The following is an 8,699-nucleotide window of genomic DNA, read 5'->3' as shown; positions in this document are numbered from 1 at the left end:
GTAAGTTACGCAACTTCAGCTACATGAATAATGTAGCTGAAGTCGACGTACTTAGATCTACTTACCATAGTGTCTTCACTGCTTTCGCTCCCCCGTCGCCTCTCGCCAAGCTGGAGTACAGGAGTCGATGGGAGAGCGCTTGGGGATTGATTTATTGCGTCTAGACTAGATGCGATAAATTGATCCCCGCTGGATCGATCACTGCCCGCCAATCGGGCTGGTAGTGAAGACAAACCCTCAGTCTTCTAAACACAGCAAACTCTTTACAAAGTCCCAAGAACTATTGGTAGACCACAGTTGATTTGTTTCCCCCCCTAGGCATTTGCTATAAAAACTAGAATTCAATGGGCCAAATTCTGACCTTGGTTCCACCTGCGGAAACATAAAATTACTCCACTGAAAGTATGGAGTTACTCTGGATTTACATCACTGTTACTGCAATCAGAATCTGGTCCACTTTGCTTAGTAACCTATACATGTCTCACTTAGGTTTTAAATTCATTTTCCTTATTTGTTTGTCTTAGCCTATTGACTGTGCCCTCAACATTCTTTTTGTTCCTTCTCTGCTACTTTGTTTATATTATCAAGGACAAATCAAAGTCAGAAAATGAAAAAAAACTTGTTAAATCATGTAGTCCACCTTTCTGCTAATGTGAATAGTTCCCTATAGCAAATCATTCCCGTTCTCTGATCTCACCCAGTCCCAGCGCTCTGCAGCAAAAGTTTAAAAGGCATATAACATTAAGGCCCCATTCCACACTAGGACAATAACCCACTGCTGACAATGGCTGGCTGCAATAAGTTCTCCTAGCCATTGAAAATGGTTTAGTTTTAATGTAGATGAGGGAGTGAGGAAACAAAAGGAAAACATTTTCAACAGGGAAAGGATAATGATGATGATCAAGGACCATGTTGAAGGCAGTTTTGGCCAATCTATATTATTAGCTAGGCACTTCCAATTCCTGCCGAAGAGGAGAGCTGGCATGGTCGGAGGAAACATGTTGGTGACAGTCATTATTGGCAATGAATCATTTTCCTAGGTATAATGTTAGTTTTCTTACAGATTTTTTTTTGCGCTAAATACCATTTTACCAGCAATATTTAATGACAAAGCTAACTATAATGAGGGGGTTACAATTTAAAAACTAATGCTCAAAATGTATTTCTTACAAAACTGAATTAAGAAGAGAGGAGGTGGGGGAGGTAATGTCTTCATTTGGACCAACTTCTGTTAGTGAAAGCAACAAGCTTTCAAGCTATGCAGACCTGAAGAAACGTTCTGTGTAGCTCAAAAGCTTGTCTCTTTCACCAACAGAAGTTGGTCCAATAGAAGATATTACCTCACCCGCCTTGTTTCTCTAATATCCTGGGACCAACACAGCTAACAAAAAGGTAAATTAAAACATCTCATGAAATGATCTTTTTTTTTTTTTTTCACCTTTAAGTGGTTTAGGTTGGGGCTGACATTGCTTCTGTTACTATGGGCTTTCTATTTATTAAAAGGAATTCTTTCAACAAAAATAATGGTCTTGTTGGTGATTAGCCCTTATACAGCCATTCAAGGAAGCTCCCATCCTATACCCACTTAGAGCTGGCTATCTAAGGGGTGGCCGTTAGAGCTGGTTGTATTGAAAAGGGCCTTTCTGGATTGATTTAAAATTTTCTGTTTTTCTAACAAAATTGGGAAAGAAAAACATTTGTTGTTTTTCCTTCTCCTCCCCTTGCCAATTCTCTCCTGCTTTTCTAGTAGCAAGTGGGGGGAAAAAAGGGAAGAAAATTGAGCTGAACTGCTTTAATCTAAACAAAGCCAATCACTGATGGAACTGAAACTTTATGTAATAACCTCTCCTAATGCCATGCGTTTTGTAAAACCTCTTAAAACATAAGGGTGTTCCTAGCTCTCATGAAAGTTATGTTGGGGGTGGGGGGCCAGCTCACAGAGTCTTCGTTAAGCCCAACCTCGGTACACCCTATGCAAAGGCCAGGGATAATCACAGCCCCTGTGCCCAGGGAAAGGCAGGAACTTTTCTCTGCATTCCCCTACTTGGGCACAAATTATCCCAAAGATGGTAGGGGGGAAAAGTGTAGTCAAGGCCCCATATCCCAACCAGTAGAGTTGGCCAGGAGGGGCAGTCTGCATCATAGGCGCTGTCTCTGTGGCTAGAGCACTCACAAAAAAAAAAAAAAAAAAAAGTGGGTGCTCAGCACTCACCCAGCCACAGCTGTTTTGCAGCTCAGGGAGGGGCTTATGAGAGGGCAGAGAGCAGTGGCCTCAGGGAGGGGGTGGAGCAGGAGTAGGAAGAGGCAGAGAGGGACTTTGGGGGAGGGGTGGAGTGGGGGCGGGGCCTTGTGCCAGAGCTTGGATGGAGCACCCCCCGGGGAAAAGTAAAACTCAACGCCTATGGTCTGCATCCAAATGGATTATTATTTGTAGTAATAGTATTACTGGAGTGCCAATGATCTCCAATCATGGACCAGGACCCCATTGTGCTAGGTGCTGTACAAACACAGAACAAAAAGTTCCTCCCTGAAAGAGTGAAAGCACAGCTTGCATGCTACATAGCTTTGGCAGGGACTGTGTCTCCTGAGAGACAATCTCCTCTGGAGCTTCCTCAGGAGAGAGGTCACTCTGCACCACTTAGTCCTGGCCTGTGTCTTAAAGGCACAGTCAGGTTCTTAAATTCGTAAGATAAACTGACAGCTAAATATACCAACAACAAATCTGTAAAATAGTTTTATGAACTTAGAATAATTGGCTGAGTTTTCAAAGGCCTAATGCTCAAGTTGCTGGGATTTCTCTCTCTGTCTGTTTGTATGTTCCATGGTAACCTTTGAATGCTGTATCTGATCAATTCCAAAAAATATCAGGGAACATTCTAGGCATCAGTGGGAAGAACCCTATAAATTTTGGGGAGAAATCAGGAAATGAGAGGCACAGGTTGCCCTTTCCTCTGGTTAGCAGATCCACAGTTTGAAGTGCCTCTGCCATTGTCTATAGATCAAAGAACTGTCTGAAGGCAGCCATTAACACCTTTCAGCATAACAATACCCTTAGCTCATCTCTGCCCATCTTCTCAATAGAGTTTAACCTGTTGACACCCTGAATGACATCTTCCAGACAGAGAACAGTAAGGGTTGGGGGAAATGGGGAGTGCACGCAGCCCCTAGCATGGGGGAATGGGGCACACAGAATCCCTGGCAGGAAGGTGATTGGGGGACCCTGATAGAGCGATGGGGGAGATTGGGGACACACAGAGCCTCCAGCTTGGGGGGCAAAAGGGAGAATAGAGGGCAGAGCCCCTGGGAGGGAGGGAAGAGGGAATGGGGGTACACATAGAAACCTTGGTATGGGGGGAGGGGAGCACAGAATCCCTGGCAGAGGGAAGATTAGGGGACTCTGGTATGGAAGGCAATGGGGGTGCACACGGAGCCCCTGCCATAGTGAAGGGAGAAAGGGAGTCCCTGATATAGGGGAGGCAGAAATGAAAGGCACATAGAACTCCTGTTGGAAGGGGCAGATTGCGGGACCCTAGTATGGGGAGGAAGGAGGTGAGGGAGGAACACAGAGCCCCTGCCATGGGGGTAGAAAATGGGGAACCCTGGCATATGGTAGAGAGGGAAGGAGGGCACACAGCCCCTGGAATGGGAAGGAGTGGGGAAGGGGAGACACACAGCCACTAGCATGAGAGAGTGAGTGGGAGTTGTAGGCAGTCCCTGAATCAGAGGGGGATGAGAGAATGGCATACAGGGACTTTGGGAAGGTGGTGGGGAGGAAATGGAGGAATGCAAGGAGATCCTGGTGGGTGCAATGTGCTCTGTCTGTAGAAGCTGTGAAGTGTGCGACCCTTGAGTTGGTTTCCAAGGAAGCCCTATAATCCAACACCTTAGAAAATTGCATGAGAGATATGGCAATTCTTTTTCCTTCACAAATTCAGGTCTTTTTAAAAAATGCTCTATTAAATCACTTCGCTTCTTGCACAAAGAGCTTCTGTTTCCTCGCGAAGGACCAAGACCAGTCACTTAGACAGGTATCAAAGGAACAAATTCTGTCGCCAGTGCACAAGCCTATGGCGAGTAACCAGGCTGTGTGCTAAGGAAGAATTTTGACAGACCTGAACACTCTATGGACACTTCTGTGTAGTGTGCCCTCTTCACAGGGACAGTGGGGAGGGAACAGAGAAGCATGTGACTAGAGGCACCACATAGTAGCAAATCCATAAGACATGAGGCATGATGGTAGAACTGCTGACCAGCAGGTGGTGATTGAGTGGAAAAGCCCACCAGAATGCTTCCCATTTAAGGGCTATGGAACTTAAACATCCTGAGCTCAAAATCACTTCATTTTACATAATACAGGGTGGGCATAACATGAGCACAGCTGTTCACTCTTGAGAACAAGCATGCTAGCTATTATGTTCTGCTCTAGCTGCAAGTGGCAGAGACCACCTATTGGCAGCCTAGAGGGAATTAGAATAGCTGGGTCTCATGGTCACAGGGAAATGTTTCCTGTCACTTTTTGGGGTGGGGAGGTGGAGGGGGGGAGAAGAGACATTTTTGTACCACATACTGACGTGACTTTCTGTAGAAAGGGCTGGGTCAGCAATCATACCAGGTTTCCTAACGCAGCACACTACTTCCGACTGAGCCTCTTCTGTGAGAATACAATGAATGAGCCGTCTCATAACAGCATCCTGCACTCATTAGACAGACATGTACCTTATAGTAAGAATGAAGCAACTCTGGTGCATCCAGCAACAATATTATAGAAACACCTGTCCAGGGCAGAGTCTAAGCCAAGTAAAAGGGCTATACCGTTAGATGTGTTGGAGATGAGCCTACTAAAAGACTTCACAAACTATATTTCAATGTCCACATAGGTGGAGCATAGTTAATGTATTGTGGTTTTTTTTTTGACAAAAAAATGGTCGGTGTTTTTTTGGGAGAAGCTAGGCTCCCAAAAGAACTGCCTTTTTTATTTATTTATTTTTTTTAATTATTCATGTTGTCTTGTTGACTTCATTGGGGCTATATATGTCAGATCCACAGGATTGGGCTTACAACATGTATCTAAACAGTGTTCAGACATTTTGATAAAAACAGTTTCAATGCCAACACACCATTCTAGTGCTAAACAATGTGGCAAAACATTGTGGGATTTTGGGGGAAACATCATCTTCTGTGCATTACAAGGATACAGTCTTGTCCTTGGATATGCTTGTACTGCTCTGAAGAGCAGCTCTAGGGAAAAAAAAAACAAAAAACCTCACAACAGGCTTAATTATCTGGAGTGTTAGAATAATTGGAGTCGGGATACCTTTTCTAGAATTCTCCCAAAGGAACCAATATAGAAGATATTAGTTAACATTCTAATATACATATTGACATTATTCCCAGGCACATTTAAATGAATCCATTATTCTCTCCCTAACATTGGTGCCCTGAGCACTGCTCTCCTCATAAGCACATTTTCCCAGAGCTTACATATTTCACAGACATTTCAAACTGAAAGCAGCTTTTCCACAAATTTCATTTAGCAATCCTCATGGTGACAGTGCCTGCTAGATAAAGTCACGGCTGTGCATTTTGCCCAGTAATAGCTATTGCCACCTACATCAACCTAGACACCCAGCATTTCTAGCCAGGAGTGCAATGCTAGCAATAGTGAGTTTTTAATCACAAAGTGCCATTCAGCAGGGGTTACTCTTGGGAGATACCCTTTCCTCTGAAGAGATTTGAGAAAGTAAAAATAAAAAGAAACCTCATATTTTCAGTGAACCTGGTTAAGAATGTTTCTTATAGATAAGAATTAAATGGTATTTATTCTTAATCCTCTGTTTTCTAGTTTAATGTATAACCTTTGTTCAGGTAATCTTTCTAATAGTTTATTTAAAACTTTTTTTTTTTGCAGCAGTTTGCTCTTACAAATAAACTATGGACACACAACACCAACTGACCAATATCTATTTTGCACCCAAAGAAGAGGCCATGCAAATAAAGTGTGTATTTTCTGAAATGAGTGTGTGTAGCGCATTGAATCTGTTATAAGTTCTCTTCATTTTTGTCTGTTTATAGACAGAAGTACTTCCTCTAGTGGACATTCTAGCATTATAGTAAACATTAAAAAACGTTCAGAAAGCCATTCAGTTATTTAGCAGTCATTCACCAAGAAAAACAAAAATATAATAATTGAGAGAAGCAAATAAATATTATAACAAGCCCTTTTAAAATTTGGAGAGACATTGTTAGATCAGTGAAGTACATACTGCCTCCAGCTTTGTTACATGATCAAAATCAAGCACTCTGCATTTATGATGCACACAAGATAGATTCAAAGAGTCAAAACCACTAGAGCCGCTCTAAATTGTAGATTAACTTTGACTTAAATGTCTTTAAACAAACTAGACTAATGTGGACATGAGGCTATAAGCTGGACCGTATGGACAAATACTTAACACCACAAAATAAGTAAAGGGCCAAATTTATTGCTGGTATAAGTGCATTTCTGTTAAAGTCAATAGAATTGTAGCTGCTTATGCCAGCAATGGATGTGATCCAGAATCTTTTATACATACACACCATGGTATAGACTTGTATGTGTGCGTGTGTGTGTGTGTGTGTGTGTGTGTGTGTGTGTGTGTGTGTGTGTGTGTGTATATATATATATATGTTATAATTTGCTGTTTTATCTTGTACACATCAGTGTGTGTGTGTATGTATATATATATATATATATACACACACACACACACACACACACACACACACTGATGTGTACAAGATAAAACAGCAAATTATAACATAGCAGCATAAAATTAGTGTAATAGTAATAACACAACCCAATAAGATTAGTTGTATGGTTTGTGAGGTTGGAGACTCTCTGCTGGAGAAGGAAAACTACTCCAGAAAGAGAACAAGCTAGCCAACACAAAGCTGAGTCCATTCAGGCCTGCAAAAGGCACAGGAGCCCAAGCAGCCACATGCCTTGCTGGTGACAGAGAGGAACCTAGACAATCAATTATATATGTACATAAACCCACAATGGAGGTTTTTAAGAACAGGTTGGACAAATGCCCATCAGGGATGCTCTTGATTTGCTTGGTCCTGCCTCAACACAAGGGGGATGGACTAGATGACCTCTTGTCCCTTCCAGCCCCAGATTTCTAAGATTCAATGATTACTAACAGGAGCAGTCAGCTTATCTCAGTATACTAAACTAATACAGCTGACCTCATACTCTTTATTAGACATATATGCAATGGAAGCTGTTAAAAAGCAATAAAAGGCATCACTAAAATGAGATTCAGTGTTGCTAAACCACTGAGTAGAGACAGATATTCAGACGGGAAACTTTTACTCTTAGGGGAGACTGATGACAGCTTTCATCCCAGGATCAGGCCCACAGTTCCATTTCTCCATTTAGCCTTAATGTTTTTCAGACCACAACTCTCACACAATTATCTTCAATAGGTTTATATATGTATAATTAAGTGGAACTTTGTTAACAATTTTGTTGATGATACATAAGGAGGAAGACTTCAGCCTAGTCCACTCCCTCTTAGTTGTATTGGTTTTTCAGGATTATTAGGAGTAAAAACTTCTTTCTTTCTCAGAAGTGAGCAATATGACTGAATACCCTTAGGGAGCAAATCTGTTCAGTAAGAAAATGCCATTTTTACCTTGAATAGAGCCCCACACTTTCATAACCAATCTTTGCAGAGTAGAACTGCACTTCCAAATTTAAAACACAACATTACAGGCCAGATCTTCATCAGAGATTAATGGTTGCCATTGGTATCAATGGAGCTATGCCAATTTACAGCCGCTGGAGGTTTTGTCCTTTTTTTCTATCACTAGGATAAATTCAATTTTAATAATTTTGTTCCTCTATCACTTTCTCTAGCATCAACTACATCCAATTTTATCTTAAAAAAGAAAACAATGGAAAACAGAGTAAAAGTAGAGATGATGGGAGCTACAGTAATTCTGCCTCTGGGAAGGTACCCAAGCCTGAAATGAGAACTAGAACAAATTTGTGGAAGAATTCATTTTTCTCTTCTTGACAAGCTGGTAGTAGTTTTCCTGAAAAAGGGGAAGCCACTAAATAGTCTTATCTTGGCCACCATTTTTATTTCTTCAGAAGAACACCATTTGATATAGCCCAATTTTAAGACTGAAGTTTGATTGTAAAATATTTGCTGGGAAAAACTAACAAACAAGACATTTATGAGGAACAGAGCACTGGTTAACAATATGCATATTAATGATCACTCTAAATGCATACCCAGAGCCACAGTGAAATGAATGCAGTGAAAGCTTTCAATGGAGTGGAATGGACGTTCCCAGTAGTGTTGTTCACAATATTTGTATTAAGCCTCAACTATGTTAGTTTAGCCCGTTTTTTATTCACACACCCATTGACCTAAAACCACTTGCCTACTTCAAACTACAAAGCAGTACACATTGAGTATGCTTCAGCTCTCCCTTGCATTATTTTTTTATATCTAGATCCCTTCACCCAGTGTAGAAAAGGTTCACAAATAAATGGCACTACATATTCTATTTCACTAGAGGCTGATCATGCCATCCTCACACACAGAAAACGCTCACCGATTCTAGAAAAAGGTAATGATGTTTATCACTGTCCAAGTAGGGACTCATGCTGATTGGAAAATTTCAATCTATTCTATTGTTCCTGTTGG

This window comes from Terrapene carolina, unplaced genomic scaffold, assembly GCF_002925995.2.
Source record: "Terrapene carolina triunguis isolate 2854851 unplaced genomic scaffold, T_m_triunguis-2.0 Scaffold22, whole genome shotgun sequence".
NCBI lineage: Eukaryota > Metazoa > Chordata > Testudines > Emydidae > Terrapene > Terrapene triunguis.
Note: the sequence above shows the minus strand (reverse complement) of the source record.